Below are 19,984 nucleotides of genomic sequence, written 5' to 3' on the forward strand. Positions count from 1 at the left end.
TCTGAGGCGATACCACATGTGTACAACATTGAAGATGCTTTTAAATTCCTGTGGGAGTTTTGTTTCCCTTTTTGATGTTGTAATATGATGTGAAAAATTTGTTTTTCAAGAGAATTAATAATTCGAACAAAATCACTTATCTGAGGAGATGCCACGTGTGAAAAAGTTGCTTCGGTGTGAGACAGGACAGAAACCCTTGAAACTCTCTGTAGTCATCTGCCGAACGATGCCACGCATCCAGGGATTTCCGCGACCAATTACGGCGTTAAACAACAAACCAACCAACCAAGTTAATGTATGTACTAAACTGCAGACCTAAAGAAACTTTGTGTCTCTTATTTTATTATATGGTTGATTTTCAATTGAAAGTGTCATAAGTTAGCGATATTATGTCCGAAACATTAACTATACTGACGCTTAGTCAGCACTCAAAGAATACGTGTTGTTGTTTTTACCCAATATAATTTGATTTAAAACTTTCAAAAATTAACAAAGGTCAAATAATATACAGCTACTGATGGGTATATCTTAGACACCGTATACGTATCTTTAAAATTCAATCGATTTTATTTTTTTCGACATACATTTATAACATTTCGCACATGGTAGGGGTCATGTGATTGCAAATTCATTTTTTACCCCAGTCTTCATTGAACCATTTTTTGTGACATAAAATTACCCAGCCACAGATTACGTTTACAAACTGTCGCAAGACTGAATGATCATTAAATAGACATAATCAAATTTAACAAGATCTCTTTTTCAATTTTCAGTTTCATAAAATGACAAATTCGGTATACTTTCTTTTGCCTTTTTTACTGTTTGTGATAGATGTTTTGGAATATACACTTCTGCTTAATTACAATGCAGTCACTTAAAGTCTAAATGAGTGAGTGAGTGAGTTGGGTGAGTGAGTAAGTTTGATTGTATGCTGCTTTTAGCAATATTCCAGCAATATCACGGCGGGGTACACCAGAAATGGGCTTCACACATTATATCCATGCCGGGAATCGAGCCCGGGTCTTCGGCGTGACGAGCGAACGCTATAACCACTAGGCTACCCGACCGCCTCGGTTTAATGCCGCTTTTAACAGTGACAGTATTCTAGTTATATCACGGCGCATCAGCTTAATGTGGGAGGAAAGCCCGAAGTGATGCAGGTCCAGTTAGCAGTATCCAGGTTAATGATGTCTGGGTTAGCAGTGTCGGAGTTAAGAGTGTCCAGGTTAACAGTGTCCGGGTTAATGATGTCTGGGTTAGCAGTATCCAGGTTAATGATGTCTGGGTTAACAGTGTCGGAGTTAAGAGTGTCCAGGTTAACAGTGTCCTGCTTAATGATGTCTGGGTTAGCAGTATCCAGGTTAATGATGTCTGGGTTAGCAGTGTCGGAGTTAAGAGTGTCCAGGTTAACAGTGTCCGGGTTAATGATGTCTGGGTTAGCAGTATCCAGGTTAATGATGTCTGGGTTAGCAGTGTCGGAGTTAAGAGTGTCCAGGTTAACAGTGTCCGGGTTAATGATGTCTGGGTTAGCAGTATCCAGGTTAATGATGTCTGGGTTAACAGTGTCGGAGTTAAGAGTGTCCAGGTTAACAGTGTCCTGCTTAATGATGTCTGGGTTAGCAGTATCCAGGTTAATGATGTCTGGGTTAGCAGTGTCGGAGTTAAGAGTGTCCAGGTTAACAGTGTCCGGGTTAATGATGTCTGGGTTAGCAGTATCCAGGTTAATGATGTCTGGGTTAGCAGTGTCGGAGTTAAGAGTGTCCAGGTTAACAGTGTCCGGGTTAATGATGTCTGGGTTAGCAGTATCCAGGTTAATGATGTCTGGGTTAGCAGTGTCGGAGTTAAGAGTGCCCAGGTTAACAGTGTCCGGGTTAATGATGTCTGGGTTAACAGTGTCGGAGTTAACAGTGTCCAGGTTAACAGTGTCCTGGTTAATGATGTCTGGGTTAGCAGTATCCAGGTTAATGATGTCTGGGTTAGCAGTGTCGGAGTTAACAGTGTCCAGGTTAACAGTGTCCTAGGTTAATGATGTCTGGGTTAGCAGTGTCGGAGTTAAGAGTGTCCAGGTTAACAGTGTCCGGGTTAATGATGTCTGGGTTAGCAGTATCCAGGTTAATGATGTCTGGGTTAGCAGTGTCGGAGTTAAGAGTGTCCAGGTTAACAGTGTCCGGGTTAATGATGTCTGGGTTAGCAGTATCCAGGTTAATGATGTCTGGGTTAGCAGTGTCGGAGTTAGGAGTGTCCAGGTTAACAGTGTCCGGGTTAATAATGGAGTCTGGACCAGACGATCCATTGATTGATATCAGTAGCATCGATCCACGCAATTGGAATCGATGACATGCATCAACCAAGTCAGCGAGCCGGACCACCCGATGCCGTTAGTCGCCTTTTACGACTAGCATAGTCGCCTTTTACAGCAAGCATGGGTTGCTGAAGACCTATTCTACCCCTTATCTTCACGGGTTACCGCTGTAGATGTCAACATTGCCTCAGCCAATGTAGCATCAGTGGAGGCAGTGGATGTCTACGTTTTCGATGTTGAGATAGCAGGACAAGAGGCGGCAGATCCCAAAAGGGCACTAAACCCCAAACACAGGAACCCTCCTGTATTTGTGTTAACACTATAAAACTACCATGATTTCTGACAGAAACAACATTTGCCTGTCTTTTCTAAATGCCAATACCCGGCTTAGCTAATGACTTCATGCGAGCATCCAAGACGTTTCTCATTCCCTTGAAATAAGGAGACTCGTAAACGTAAACCTCTATATTATGATGGTTTGACACTTTCGTATTCAAACCGTCACAATATCTAGAATTAGCCCTGGGGAATTAGCTCGGGATCGGGCACCACCTTCAAAGAAACCAAACAAAGTGTCTATGGCCAGCTCCTTTATTGGGGATTTCTCGACAGTCATCACATTTAAAATAAGAAATATATTTACATATAAAGAACAAAGTCATATAGAACATTTACAGTTTCAATAAAAGAAGCAGTTATCACAATAGTGCGTGATATTAAACAACGATTATGCATAAGAGTGTAAATGTCATGATATACCAATGTATCATGGGCTAAGTGATAAAACAACCAATTACAAATAACAATATTAAGTCAGTCTACAAAGATACCTGTGAACAAAGCTTACATAATCTTATGTGATACTTATTTTCAGCCACTCCTAATTATGATTACGCCTTGCTAAATGGGAGTGCCATAAGGTATGTCTTATTTACGTATAAACCTAGTTAAACCCAATATCGGTATCGAATGTACGCAGATTTTTAAATATAAATAACAACATGCGTTGGCTGTACTTCTGAGCATATATCATTCATTGTCTTATGCTGGTATATGTTATACTTGAAGGCCATGTTTATAATTCATCTAAACTACCGCAGCAAACAAACTATCTGATAGCATCCACATACACTGAGTTAACGGGCCCATTAACGAATGTCCATTCACATTACTGAATGGTATAATGTATGGATATATGTACATTTTAGGCATTGCTCGTAATGTAGACATGTTTGCTGAAGCTGTGTTACAAATGCATTATGCTCAGACCTATGTAAGTACAAGAGAGTTACCTATCTTATTTGTACATCGCTAACAGATTAACTAAATGATTACATGGATATTCTTACTGATTTTAGCTCTGGCTTAGTTGTGCTATTAGCATAAATATGTGTGATGTGAATACATCATATATTAGCTACAGAAATTAACGTTTTCTGCCAGGCTAGATCCATCAAATAACTCTTATAAAAATTATTTAAAACAGTCTGGATTCTGTTTATGAACAAGTAATACATGCAATGTATGGTTCATCATAGAATCCTTACATTAAAAGATAATGTACATACCTCGTGTGATATAAAAAGTCTGATCAAAGTGAAATAGTTCGTCTGCATTTACGCGACATTTTCACATATACAAATAACCGAATCACACTAAAATATCAACACGCAGATAAAATACACAGCTTGCTACCACGACACCCGAACGTTAACATCTTATTTCCGACTCGGAACATGTTTGATATTCGAAATATGCTATACTGTGGAGTTAATACTTAAACGATAGTTTTGTCTAAACCTAACGCACATACATTTGACAGATAAGTCCGTTAAATAGATACAACCCACTTAATATATTTACACTTATACATGGTCAATAACATAAGATTAAATACCTTTACAGCTGATAATATTGCTCCTTATACGATACAAATTATAAAACAATTTAACTTATAACTTTAGAGAAATAGTAAAGTGAACATGACTTACCTTCAACGAAACCAAACAAAGTGTCTATGGCCAGCTCCTTTATTGGGGATTTCTCGACAGTGAGGTACCCCCGAGGCTAGCCAGTATATATACTCTAGACACCTTGAATGGTCACGAATTTACTGCATGTTCAATTATCAGCTTGATAAGAAAATTTGAGTTCGTGCGCCGAGAATAGGGATTAAGGCTTCCTAAGAAGTTTGACCAAGTGATGACCACATAAGTTGAATAATAATTGATGAAGTAGTCCGAAAATATTGATATGAGTTGGACGTATCAGCAAACGTGTGACAAGCGCTCATTGCGATGGAGGCTGAGACACGTACAGATAGATGATACTGACCATGCTCCAAGGATGTTATGTAATTTTCTAGATAGCTGCGACCTTCACATGCACCTTACATTTAACTTAATATAACACAATAAAGACTATTACCACAGTTAACTATTATATAAATATTGAGGAAAAAATGACCAATTTTACAACTATGACAATATCATGTAATCGGCGATAGAATTGCAATGACGCGATCAGTTCATGTAACGTATTTCCCCGATATTTTTCGCTTTTAGGTTTCGTTCTTCCACCAAGAAACGCATGAGAGTTTTATTAATATCTGTTTCACGATGCGAAAGGGCAATACTGTCTGTGAGGTGAGGTGAAATTGGGTTTAACGTCGCGTCCAAGATTATTGCACTTATATAGCGACGTGCATGCATGTGTGTGTGTGGCTGATTGTACTAGTCGGGACTGATGCCGATGTATAGTGCTAGCTCACTGAGATACCATGCCGCAGTTTAACATGAATACCCCACTCAGACACAGTATAGTGACTCCGAGCCGACCAGTCCTTGTTTTAGCCCCTTAATGCCGAGCGCCAGACAGGGTTACAACAAGTACCATCTTTTAACGTCTTTTTGTATGACGCGGCCGGGGATCGAACCCCGGACCTTCCGCTCTCCGGGCGGACGCTCTACCACTAGACCACGGAGGCGGTCACTGTCGGGGTTTAACACGACGTCATCACGTAAACCCATGGGACTTGTCTTTCCTTGACCCGCGCTTAGAAGACGTTGAGGGCCCACCTACTCTTGTTTTCTGTGGTCTGAGAAAAAGTCGACTTACAAAGACGTTGCAGATCCTGCTCTGACACAGGCTTGCTAAACGGTTAGGAATTCCACCTGCGTTATTTCCGGAAATACTGTCTGCGTCATCAATGGTATGAGTAGTAACGGGAATTGGTATGGACTGGGGAATACTTGCTTGTGCTTGTTGAGAGAGTTCCACCAAATCTGTATCATTTCAAGACAACTCATCTGAGTCCAAGATATCACTTTTACCCACATCAAAATCTGGTGTAGCCACGTCAAGTGTTTCAGTATGAGTATTTATGGGTCTTTCAAAATCAGAATTAAATGCTGCCTGGTACGAGCTTCGAAAGTGACTTTGTGTAATGAATGTTCATCACGTACAAAGACTGAAAGCTAAATGAGAAATCGCACGTGCTTTTCCGCGCTCATATAAGAAGAGACCTCCAATAGTTTTGCTCGAACTTTAGCGCGTTCATGCGCGCAGTTCCAATCGATTCAGCATTAACAAGAACAACCCCCCCATTATATATGCACGTGCATATTGGGTGGACATTAGTTTAACATGTATTTTGAATGGGACTTTGTTTTAAGTTGGATATGGTCCGAAAAGTCACGATTATATTTGCACGTGGGGCAGGTTCTCGGCCTGACGGCCTTGAATTGACCCGACGTGCAAAAATAATCGTGACTTTTCGGACAATACCCTACACTGAGAAACACCGTCACTGTCCAGCTCTGGACTCTAAATATGTAGCCGTGGTTAACTCAAAATTCACTGATGATATCAGCCATGTTGAATGTCAGTGCAGTGTTGAAATTCTCCATTTGAGGGCAACAATGTCACTGATCAGTGATGAATTCCCTTAATTTCAAAAGTTGAATAATAAATAATAATAATAATTATACTATTTATCGGTTAGTGGTGGGTTGTGGTCGGTTTTCAGCTGAGGGCTTGGATCGGCTCACAGACAAGACACTTGATATGGCGCCTTTTCTTACAACAATTGTGTGTGTTAATTCTCAACAACCCGCATAGGCTGTCAAAAGCGGTGCTTAATGGATGGGCTTGTGTCTGGGACAGACTTGCTTCTTTACAGGCCGGGGGGCACGGGTGTCCCAGTCATCTAAGGCACCGCGATTCGCTGTGCAGAGTTGCGTCCCTTGGGCACGCCAGAAACCTATGATTGTGGGTTCGAATCCCGGTTCGCCCCGATTATGTTTCTAGGTTTGTCAGCACCATACCCGTGCTCGTGGGTTTCACCGAAGTGGTAAACGTCTGAGACCTGCATCACTTCGGGCTTTCCTCCCCCATTAAGCTGACACGCCGCGATATAACTGGAATACTGTTAAAAGCGGCGTAAAACCCAACTCACTCACTTTACAGGCCGTCACGATATAGGACAAAGTTTTTGTCATACGGTACCATGAAGATCCGGGAGAGAATAGGTCTTCAGCAACCCAGGCTTGTCGTAAGAGGCGACTAACGAGATCGGGTGGTCAGACTCGCTGACTTGGTTGATGCATGTCAGCGTATCCCAATTGCGTGGATCGATGCTCATTATGTCAATCACTGGATTGTCTGGTCCAGACTCAATTATTTACAGACCGCCGTCGTTTAGTAGGAATATTGCTGAGTGCGGCCTTTTACAACAAACAAACAAACAAACAAAACCCAAATCATGTCGGGCTCTTTCCCACATTTTCGTGGACAAGCTCGCTCACACACTCACTCACAATATTAATCTTCACGTGCGGGCGTGGTATCTCAGTGGGTAGCACGTACTGAAAATACGGTAAAAAGTTTGGACGAGTACAAGCAGCTACACACACACACACACACACACACACACACACACACACACGCAATATAAGTGCTATAATCTCCAACGCGACGGAAACACAATTTCGCTTCATCTTTGGCTATCCCTTTCAAGTCCTTGAGGTGAATCGGGAGGTCGCATAGTGTCAAGTGACGAGATACACGGGAACGCTTTTGGCTCTAGTTCTATCTTTTAACTGCATTGTTGAGGGGTGATGACGGGTCAAGGGTAGGTCACTTTCTCTTCAGCAGTGTAGAAACAGAGTAGCGTAGTAACGAATATGTAGTTACTGTAACATTGTATCATGGGTGCAAGCCGTCTTAACATTTAATACCGAATCACTGATACCGTTAGCTCTTTCCATGATGCCAGTATTTAGAGTAATACAGTGGTTTCCTAACAAATATTTTCAAAATGTAACCATAATTTTATTGCAAAATTTCAACAATTTTCTTTGTGTATCGAATTTTGAGCTATTTAAGAGACATTTTATTTGTATACTTTTGGTTTAACATAAAACTCTTTAGGAACAAAACATTTCCTATTGTTTTCAAATGCCTGACATACAAATAGGTAGAACAAGTCCCACATTAATTCTGGAAAACCATTTGTTCAGAAACTCCCCGCGCTGTGGCCAGTCTCACTATATTAAGGTATTTACAAAATCCAACATGCTGTTACATTTGTACATACCAGGGAAGCAGAAATGAAGAAAGACTCAAAATTTAAACAGTGGCCCATGAGCGAGAATACTTTCATTTGCTGAAATTTCATGATTTTGTTGTTTTGCAAATATAAGGTCACTTTCTCTACAGAAGCGTAGAAACAGCAGCTTAGTAACGTTCACGTAGTAGCGTAGTAACGAATATGTCTAACATTGTATCATGTGTGCGCTGTTATAGCAACCGTTTTAACATTTAATACCGAATCACTGATATCATAAGCTCTTACCATGATGCCAGTATGATGCCAATTACATTTGTCATGAAATTAATTAAATTTATTTTATGAAAGAGGTTTTTTCGGTTTTATTTTATTCTTTCGTTTTAATGCTTCAGGTTATCTAATGATGACGCGAAGACAAACATTTTGCCATTGAAGATGGAAGTTGGTTACAACCTGATACATATAGGGGATAACGACTGAAATATTTCCACAGTCGAATAAAAACATGTATAAAGAAGCAAGGTCAGAGTTCCAAGTTCATATGATCACGACCCGTGAAGATCCGGGGTAGAATAGGTCTTCACCATCCCATGCTTGTTGTAAATGCGACTATGCTTGTCGTAAAAGGCGACTAACGGGATCGGGTGGTCAGGATCGCTGACTTGTTTTATGCATCTCATCGTATCCCAATTGCTTGGATCGATGCTCATGATGTCACTCACTGGATTGTCTGGTCCAGACTCGATTATTTACCGACCTCCGTCATATAACTGGAATATTGCTGAGTGCGGCGTTAAACAACAAACCAAACAAAAGAAATCATATGGACACGATATAAACTGAGTAGCAAAAGAAAGTGCACAACGTGTGCGACATACGCATAATGCCGGAAAGCGCACAACGTGTGCGACATATGCATAATGCCGGAAAGCGCACAACGTGTGCGACATTCGCATAATGCCGGAAAGCGCACAACGTGTGCGACATACGCATAATGCCGGAAAGTGCACGTTAATAGTAAGTACGAAAGTACAACGAGTTTGTCTTTGATGAAATTGAAAATTTAAAGAATTTCGTTTACAAATCTATTAAAAGCACACACATAGCAACATTAGAAAACAACCTTTAGAATAAACAAACTTGTTCTTGTTACTATCAATCTAGTCAAACAGGTTATCTTCAACAAACAGCATCCCCATTGTCAACGCACCATTCACCACATTCAGGCAATCAGTTCAGCATTAAATGGCCCCGACCTGTCTGTGTTCAGATGGGCGGGCTAACCACGAAGCAAGCAGCGGCTGACTGTGTCCATGTAATTCCCCGGCACCCTATGATAAATGTTGGACAGCACACCTGATATGTTATACGTATATTTGATGAAAACTTACACATTTTTATAGGGGATCCTTTCCATATTTTCCGGCGGATCCCATCAATTTATATAAAATTCGCAAATAAACCAGAGAAGAAAGATTTTGTTTCAACTGCCAGAGTGAATGAATATGGTCTTACGCCATTTCCAGCAATATTCGAACAAGACCACTGCGGGGGACACCAGAAATAAGCCTTACTCATTTTAACTATCAGAGCATAATTATGGCGTAATTGTAACTAAAAAAGGTGTTTTGTAATGATAAAACGAGGGAGGGAGAGAAGGAGAGGGAGGGGGAAAGGGAGAGGGAGAGAGAGAAGGAAAGGGAGAGGGGGAGGGAGAGAGAAGGAGAGGGAGGGAGAGAGAGAGAAGGAAAGGGAGAGGGGAGGAAGGGAGAGAGAAGTAGAGGGAGGGAGTGAGAGAAGGATAGGGGTAGGGGAAGTAGAGGGAGAGGGAGGGAGGGAGAGAGAAGGAGAGGGAGGGAGAGAGAGAAGGATAGGGTGAGGGAGGGGGGAAGTAGAGGGAGAGGGAGGGAGAGAGAGAAGGTAGAGAGAGAGAAGGAAAGGGAGAGGGGAGGAACGGAGAGAGAAGTAGAGGGAGGGAGTGAGAGAAGGATAGGGGTAGGGGAAGTAGAGGGAGAGGGAGGGAGGGAGAGAGAAGGAGAGGAGAGAGAGAAGGAGAGGGAGGGAGAGAGAAGGAGAGGGAGGAGAGAGAAGGACAGGGAGGGGGAAGTAGAGGGAGATGGAGGGAGGGAGAGAGAGAGAGAGAGAAGGAGAAGGAGAGAGAGGGAGAGTGGGAAGGAGAGGGAGAGAGAAAAGGAGAGAGGGAGAGTGGGAAGGAGAGGGAGAGAGAGAAGGAGAGAGAGGGAGAGAAGGGGAGGGAGAGTGGGAGGGAAGGAGATAGGCGGTATTATGAACGCTACTCTTTTCTCTTTCTCTTCAGACAGAGACTGTTTGTATACAAAGACATGGTAGTGCTCACGCACCGTAACAAAAGTAATGACTGCTGTCAGACGAGTTACAAAAAGATAATTTTGAATGTCATCGTTACATGTAGTTAAGCACAGTTGAACACGTGGCATTGTCCTACTTTTCGGATTGACGAGGTCGTCGCGCGCCGGTAAGAACATGCAACCACACGAGGGAAAATATCTCCCTTTCCCCGGTCAGGGGATGAAAGAAACATGTTCTTTCACAAAACACATGGAATATCGTATTTGTTATATACTTTTTGTGAAATGATCTATGGGACATTATATTATTTCATTACAAATGTAAAACCTTGAAACGTCATTTCTCCCTTCCTAACGCACAGGACGGTTCGCCATCCCTTGTATTTGCAGCTAAAAACGTATTTTCATGTTCGTAAAATCTTGAAAAATACAAGCAAAAGTAAAAAAAAAGTATTTAGGGTCCCGAGATCTCCGTTGGAAGCGAAAGAATACACGCTGGTCAAGTAACAAAAATGGCGCTTTGCGAAACGAACAGTCTCAATTAAAAGTTAAAATAGAAATTTACAGTTTATAACGAACCATTTTCGAGAGAATAACAGATGGAATGAAGCGCTATTAAATCCATAAATCATCATCTGTCATTTTGTTTCCTTGTCAATGTGGAACTAACGTAAACAGGAAGTCAATAGTTTGTGTTCGGGTCAGACACTTACGATAAAGGGAGACAATTTGAGGGGAGATAACTCTTGTGTGACAATAGTTCTCTCAAAGTGTTCTTTTCACAGCAGTGAAATATTGCAAGGAAAACATCACTTTTTTCAAACTTCGGAAAACTCAGTCTTTCACATTAAAGTATAATAAATAAAGTTACCGTCATATTGTCATATAGTCACTCCGATACGAACTCACACTGAAATTACTGTGTGACTGTGGAATGAGTGGGTTTGTGAGGATATGACTGAATTAATTGGGCCTATTTGCACAAAGCGATCTTAGCACTAAGATGATCGTAACTTCCATACTTTGACATAGGATCACAATAGTCGTAGCGCTAAGATCGCATTGTGCAAGTGGACCCAGAACTGTATATATAGTAAACTACGGTTATAACGAACTCAAAGGAACTACTAATTTTAGTTCGTTATAACCGTAGTTCGTTATAAGTACATATACAGCATGACTACAGCAAGTAGTCGGGACCAAAATGTAAGTTCGTTATATCCGTCAGTTCGTTATAAGCGTGTTCGTTATAACCGTAGTTTATTGTATCTGCTTTTAGTTATAACAAATAAATACATATGGAATATAGTGTAATACAGTGGATTCCTAACATACATTTTCAAAATGAAACCATAAATTTATTTCAAAATTTCCACAATTTTGTTTGTGTATCGAATTTTGAGCTATTAAAGATATATTTTATTTGTATACATTTGGTTTAACATAAAACTCTTCATGAACAAAACATTTCCGATTGTTTTCAAATGCTTGGTATCCAAATAGGTAGAACACGTCCCATAATAATTCTGGAAAACCATTTGTTCAGAAACTCCCCGTTAAAAACGGCGTTAAACCCAACTCTCTCACTATCAATGTCACCACGTGCAAGTAGCGCTGTGAAACGTTTTACCCAAAAATTAAAAACAGTGGTTGATCACTTGAAAAGGTTACATAAAACTTTACGTTTGGGCAACAGGGATTGTAGTCTACGCCAAAGCGCACAATTCCTTCTTGTTAATAAAAAACACGAAGACCATCCCATGCTCATTGTAGTAAAAGACATATTAAGTTTACCTGGGTGCCGTTGTACAAAGCGATCTTAGCCCTTAGGTGATCGTAACTCTCATACCTTAACATAGACTTACGACTGTCGTAGCGATAAGGTTGTTCTGTACAACGGCACCCTGCTCATCAATCACGAGGCGTGGTTGGATTATACCTATCACCCTAAGTTCGTCCCGCTCACCAACAGCGAAACGAAGACAAAGAAGAAAAGTTTATTCTCCTAAATCACAGGTAGTTTCACAGAGAATATTCAGCGCTTTATGGATCAGATGTTTGATAAATCATTTACGATTAACTAATACCGTAATATATTCATACCTACATCGGCCTCCTCTGATATGTGTAGCTAGTTGTAACATAATTGGCTTGTAAATACATTGTATTAGGAAATATTTTTTCTTGAGTTGAATATTTACAGAAATATTGAGGTAACATGAGATTTCTTAAGTGACAAAGACTTGGGCATTCCAACAGAAAGTGATACTCGCCGCCCACAGCTGAATAACATAATGTACACGTTCGTTTAGCATGGTCAGGTTTATGCCACCTCTCGGTTTCTACCGGTAAACTATGGTTAGATAGTCGAAAACGTGTGAACCATGCTGTTTGTTTATTTGGCAGAATAAGTAGGTATCATAGTACTGACCTTTTCATGAATTATTTACAGATGCGTTCCATTGTTGAGGAAGCTGGTGAAAAAGCACACGTTTAATAGACGGCTTTAACTGATATTATCAGGTACGTGTTGGGAAGTCCAGACGTAAGGGAAACCGGTGTCACATAAACTATCTTTGATAGTGCTTAGAGGTGATACCTGAGGGAGGATAACTTATATGACAAGCGACCAGGCTTTAGCAACATTTTATTTCATAATAAGATCATTCTAACTTTAACAATAATTGCTTTGGTGATATCTGCAAAGTTCATCGTATACAACATAATAAGGGTTGAAGAGTTTAACATTCAGTATATAAATTTATTTACAAAATTTAATGTGCAAGCATTCTGTCAGTTTTTTTTCAAACCCCCAAACGTCCGAGTCATACTGTAACATCGGTTGTACAGGCTGATCAAATAGCTTTAATTGGCAATGAAAAAGTACTTCTAACATTCGGACCTTTTGTCATACTGCATACATTGCTCTGGAGGCTTGGCCAAGAAGCCGCCTTATGCCTTTACAAAAACGACCATTCTTGCTGAACAGTGTACATGTACCTGGGTAGAAATACTCCATTACCACATCAATACATGTATCTTCAAATTTCCCTTGAGAAAACTACAATTTTAGATTTGGAGACATTTACCTTAAGTTTCCACATTCTACAATATTCAGAGAAAATTGTTCATGCATCTTGAAGATCGTCCGCTGATTCATCAAATATAACAGTCTCGTCAACATATAACAGAATAATAAGTTTAATATTAATAATTATTTCAATTAGGTCATAAGAAATATTTTCTACTGAATTAAGGCCATCAAAGTAACGTTCAATGAAAAAAATAAAAGACTCTAAGCCGTTTAGATACAGCGCAAATAGAAAAGGTGATACGTTTTCAACTTGTCGTACTCCAATATTGCAATATATAAAGTGCCGTTATTTTCGACACAGGATTTAATATTTCGATATTTAAATCCAAAGACCATTTCTCCAAACTGAATCGAAAGCTTTACTAAAATCAATAAAGGCAGTGAACAGTTTCCTTTTCAAATGTTGAAAAATATCAGTTGGAGACTTTAGTACACATATATTGTCTATTGTGGAATATGATTTACGAAATCCAGCTTGGCCTCTCCCTATCAAGTGTGTATGATCAGAGAATTTCTGCAGACGCTTGGAGAAAATATTATTGTCGTGAAAAGCTTACCTACGCAGCTAGCAATAGAAATGCCTCTGTAAGTTTCAGGATAGACTTGGGTGCCCTTGTTCTTAAAGATAGGTCTTATATACCAATCAGAGCAGACTTGTGGGAAAACTCCATGATCTAAATAAGGTTAAATAGCTAAACATAAGCTGGCATCATTACGTAAATGGAGGCTTTGATGTATTTATTACTTACATTGTCTAAACCGCAGGCTTTGTTATTTTTGAGATCTTGAACACATGACATAATCTTCTCGATTAACACGTCAATCTAACATATCAACTGGCTGTGCATCAAGCACATCTACATGTGATTTATCAACAATGCTATTTCTACAATAAACTACGGTTATAACGAACTCAAAGGGACCCCTTATTTTAGTTCGTAATGACCGTAGTTCGTTATAAGCGTATACACAACGCATATACAACAAATAGGCGGGACCAAAATATACAGTTCGTTATAACCGTCAGTTCGTTATAAGCGTGTTCGTTATAGCCGTAGTGTACTGTATTTAGATTACTGAACTGACTAAACAATGCATCTATGTCCATAGGACAGTTTTTACATTCATTTTTCCCAAATGATTTAATGATGCCTCAACTTGTTGTACGTGTGTCTTTACTTTTTGCTTCACGCAGCTGCTGGGCACATGTTGTGTTCTGTACATACTATGCCGGTTTGATACTTCTACTGTAATGCCTACGTGCACATAGACAGACAGACAGACAGACAGACAATAGTTTATTAACGTCTCACTCCTGTACATACATAAAACAGCTTTGTACAACTTGACATAGATAAAATGTACAGAACCATTCAATAGAATTATGAGAGACGAATTATCACAGAATTTATACATAAATGATATAAAGATGACATCCATATAAAAGATGTTTTCTACGATTAAGAATTAAAAAGCAGACTTTGGCAAGTATAAAACACACACTGGAGTCACTGAAAATTAAACAGAGTTTGTCGATATCAGGTATATCTAAAACATTATAAGATTTAGCAATACATTCATTAAAAAGAGTTGCCCTGATATCGTCATATAATACGCAGTGAAACAAAACATGGACCTCGTCTTCTACGCTGTCATTACAGTGAAAACATTTTCTATTGTTGACGGGTACACCTTCGTACCGACCGGTTTCCACTCGAATAGGAGCCACACCACATCTAATCTTGGCTAGTGCCGATCTATAGTTTCTGGGCATCTTATTTGAAACATAGTATTCTGTCCCATATACTTGTTTGTAACATTGATACATTCTCAATTTATTAAGCCCATTTCGCCCCTCTTCCTTTCGTAACATATCACTCGAACGGGTAACATATTCATTCATACACCATTGTTCCACCTGTGTACAAACAGAAAATTTATCAATAAAACCTGTAGCGTTTAATAGATGTCCTAAATCCATATTAGTAAACTTCTTTCTTACCCTACCATTCCATTTTTTACAACCATATACAGCGTATCTATCAGCCCAGTTAAACACGTGTTTGTTTAACCTGCTAGACATATTCTTAAGGCGACACCATTGTCTTGCTACACTTTTCCACTGTCTGACAACAGGCTGTATCCATCCCATGTCCCCATTTATAGCGACGTTAGGGGCGTATTTGCCGAGTCCCAAATAAATTGTAATGGCTCTATGGTGTACAGCATTTATCACATAGGAGCATTTGCGTTTCTGGTTGGCCCTTGCGTAATCCAAATATTTTCTTGCGCCAATGATAATGTTTTCGGGCCGATTTACAAGTCCTATTAAACCAGTTCAAAGGTATTTAGAGATGCGGAGACTAGCTTATTTCCAATTATTTGTAATTCTATTTATACATTCTTTCACGTTCGTGTCATCTAGAGTTTCAATAAGTTCACATATCTCCATGGCGATATCACTGTCAAATGTTCAGAAAAGTCTTCCCTTGATTTCAATCCGGGGTAGAATAGGTCTTCAGCAACCCATGCTTGTCGTAAAAAGGCGAATATGCTTGCAGTAAAAGGCGACTAACCGAATCGGGTAGTCAGGCTCGCTGACTTGGTTGATGCATGTCATCGATCCCAATTACGTGGATCGATGCTCATGATGTGAATCATTGGATTGTCTGGTCCCGACTCGATTATTTACAGACCGCCGTCATAAAGCTGTAATATTGCTAAATGCGGCGTTAAACAACAACAAACCAACCAACCATGATGTGAATCACTGGATTGTCTGGTCCATACTCTATTATTTACAGACCGCTGTCATAGAGCTGGAATATTGCTGAGAGCGGCGTTAAACAATAAACAAAGAAACACATTTTTTTTTCGTCCCATGAGTTGGCTTTTGTAGAACATTGAGCATCGTTGTTGTCACCCTGTTCTGTATCGCGCATTTGTCCGTCATATGTTAACTTGAAAGACGGAGCACACTGGATATCTGACATTATTCCATCAAAGTCACAAAATTCAAAGACTTTATTTCTGTTCGCATGTCGACTGTGGCTAAACAATAGTCAACGACACTGGCATTCTTACACGTGAGTTCGCCAATACCTTTATCACTTACGATTCTACCACTGACTGTGTATACACATTATAAAATCTTGGAAACAAACCGGTCTAGTAACACCAGTATGCTTACATTTGTCAAGCAGGTTAGGTATGTTAAGTTTCCATCTTTGTTATCGTTTTACTTTTCTTGTTCTTTGAGGTACATAGAGCTAGATATAGAGGTATATATATATATATAATGAGGTCAAAAATGAGGTAAATGTTCACTCGGTGTACAAGTGCATATATAATAAAATAATAAAGTCCACGTTAGTCATATTATATGTCATTGTCAGTTACAATGAAGAGCTGTCATGAGACAGCGAAAGTACTATGTCTGAAACTGATATAAAGAAGATGTTGGACTAGCGTGGACTTTATTATTTTATTACATATATATATATATTTTTATTATATATATATATATATATATATATATATATATATATATATATATATATATATATATATATAATTAAATAAGTGGAGTAAGATTGAACACAGTTTTAATAGGCTAGCGCTTTCAACTGAATATGAACAGTTATGGCCTGATGAGACTCGTACGTGGTACGAGTTGAAAGCGCTAGCCTATTAAAACTGTGTTCAATCTTACTCCACTTATTTAATTATTACTATATTGTGCCTGAGAGTTAGAACTTAACTGTGCTTTTCTTATATATATATATATATATATATATATGTATATGTATATATATATGTATATATATATGTATATATATATATATATATATATAATATGTAATAAAATAATAAAGTCCACGTTATGTTCTCCGCTTCAAAGCGTTTATTCACTTGTGAAGGAGTAAGTATATACACCGAAACGTTACGTTCTCCGCTTCAAAGCGTTTATTCACTTGATGAAGGAGTAAGTATATGCACCGAAACGTTGTGTTCCTTATAATAGAGAAGTTGACATTCATAAATTCTCTTCCTTATGTGTATGACTTCTAAATGTCACCCATAGAGCAACAATGAGCAATCAATCAACGTATTATCGGCTAATCCTTTGAACAAATTATGTTGTTTTTATATCGGCACTTCACGCCCAGATATGGGTGTGTTCCTTCTGTTTTAGTAAACCTACTTATGTAAACACTTAATTTTGACAAATTCACTTTGCATAATAACAGTGATTAATCAATCAACATTGATTAATCCTTTGATGGGAGTTTTTTTGTTTTTTTAAATCAGGTGATCATTCCTCTCATGCTTCGCTGTACCGGGCGTGCATATAACATAAAATACATCTTACCCCACTTCAAACCTGGATTTAGATTGAATAATTACCCCCAGGAAAGGCCAAATGGGAATCTGTCAGGTATTCTGAGTGGAGCTACCACTAATTATACCTGCAATAAATTCACAACTGACCACTTGCGTTTGTTTCTGGTGTTTCATATAGGTGTCAAATCTTATTGGTCAGTTGAGATAGCACACGCCACAGCTATTTTCATGAGTCCACAGTTCTTGAAATAAATCCATTGCGTTATATGACAATGAGCAATCAATCAACGTATTTACGGCTAATCCTTTGAACAAAGTATGTTGTTTTTTTATCGGCACTTCATGCCCAGATATGGGTGTGTTCCTTCTGATAAAGTAAACCTACACATATACACACAAACATGTACTTTAGATACAGATACTGTGCTAAAAACAGTGATTAACCAATCAACATATTTTCGGTTAATCCTTTGATGGATCTTTTTGGTAAGTCAACTGATCATTCCTCTCTTGCTACGAGGGGCGGTCGGGTAGCCTAGTGGTTAAGGCGTCCTCTCGTCACGCCGAAGACCCGGGTCGTAGCAAGAGTGAGTGAGTGAGTATGGTTTTACGCCGCTTTTAGCAATATTCCAGCAATATCACGGCGGGGGACACCAGAAATGGGCTTCACACATTGTACCCATGTCGGGAATCGAACCCGGGTCTTCGGCGTGACGAGCGAACGCTTTAACCACAAGGCTACCCCACCGCCCCTGCATGATAAGAAGGGACTAATAATTGTTGTGTTGTATGCTATTTGGTAGTCTGAAAAATAAGGGTCCTTGCTTTTTTATGTATATCATTATCATATGCAGTGGCATAATGAGGTTTTATTAATGGACTCAAATAAATCAAATATTTATTCATAATATTACAGATTAAATATCAAGCTATAATATATGTTTGTGTGTTGTTTAACGCCGCACTCAGCAGTATTCCAGCTATATGACGGCGGTCTGTTGGTAATCGAATCCGGACCAGACAATCAAGTGATTGACATCATGAGGATCGATCTACGCAATTGGCGTAGATGGTATGCATGAACTAAGTCAGCGAGCCTGACCATCCGATCCCGTTAGTCGCCTCTCATCACTGGAGTGTCTGGTCCAGACTCGATTATTTACAGACCGCCGTCATATAGCTGGGATGTTGCTGAGTGCGGCGTAAAACAACAAACCACCCAACCAACCACAGGACCAATAAAGAAGTTAAGAGTGGCACCACAAAACGCGCAATCGTGCCATCTCACCATCTATGACTTTATAAAACCATGATGACTTGGGAACAGTCAAGCAGTGAGGTAAATACGGCTCAAGTTATCGGAAACAGGCGTGAACCAGATAGGACATAGCAATACATAGCTGTGGATCAAGGTTTGAGACGACAGAAAGATAGATAGAAACTTTGAAATTACTTCCATGGTGACCCCTGAAGATCCGGGGTAGAATAGGTCTTCAGCAACCCATGCTTGCCGTAAAAGGCGACTATGCTTGTCGTAAAAGGCGACTAACGGGATCGGGTGGTCAGGCTCGCTGACTTGGTTGATACATGTCATCGATCCCAAATGCGTGGATCGATGCTCATGATAATAATCACTGGATTGTCTGGTCCAGACTCGATTATTTACAGACCGCCGTCATATGGCTGGAATATTGCTGAGTGCGGCGTTAAACAACAACAAACAAACAAACAAACCGCCATGGAGTACACGGGTCCGTTGCTAACTTGCTGGGCGTGTGGGACAAAACTCTCTTTAAATGAAAAGTGTACTCCTACGAACTTCCAGATCCAGATGCGAAAACATCCAAACAGTATCTTTTGACTCCCATGTGTTGATTATATCACGTCCTATTTTATGTTGTTTTTCAATAAACGTATTCAATAAAACAGTGCTGTCACGCTATCTTTTTTTTATCTTTACACCAAACTAGATAAATGGTGAACTGTCCTGTTTTGAGGTTGTTAGTCTCCATGTGTGATCCCTCGGAAGTGCTTCAATATTCAGTGCAGATCGGTCGAACACTGTTTTCTATTCTTAAACATATATATGGTCGACCGAACACAATGACACCGGTGTCACGCTCCTGCTATAAACCCTCACTATAAAATCTCCTTGACCCTTTTGACCACAAGCAGAGCGGTCATTGCTCGGCGGTCAGGGTCAACGAGATTTAACATGTCCAGTGACATAACACGGACTAGTGGCGGTGTGAATTACTTACTGCCTTTGACAGAAAGACTGTGAATAAAACAGCGCCAGACTGTACATACGTGTGCACTGTGACTTATTTGTTCCTAGTACTGCGTAA

The 19,984-nt window shown here is 39.7% G+C and overlaps 1 protein-coding gene across 2 annotated transcripts in view; it reads left to right on the forward strand.

Annotated features, from left to right (window-relative positions):
* LOC124132935 (multidrug resistance-associated protein 1-like) overlaps positions 1 to 19,984 on the forward strand; it is an 85,360-nt gene that overhangs the window by 4,437 nt on the left and 60,939 nt on the right. For both annotated transcript variants that reach the window (XM_048398474.1, XM_048398475.1), the window contains exon 2: positions 12,651 to 12,721. The gene's annotated coding sequence lies outside the window, so the exon portion shown is untranslated. The remainder of the gene's footprint in view (positions 1 to 12,650; positions 12,722 to 19,984) is intronic.

Source organism: Haliotis rufescens, unplaced genomic scaffold (genome assembly GCF_023055435.1).
Source record: "Haliotis rufescens isolate VD_foot unplaced genomic scaffold, xgHalRufe1.0.p SCAF_18, whole genome shotgun sequence".
NCBI lineage: Eukaryota > Metazoa > Mollusca > Gastropoda > Lepetellida > Haliotidae > Haliotis > Haliotis rufescens.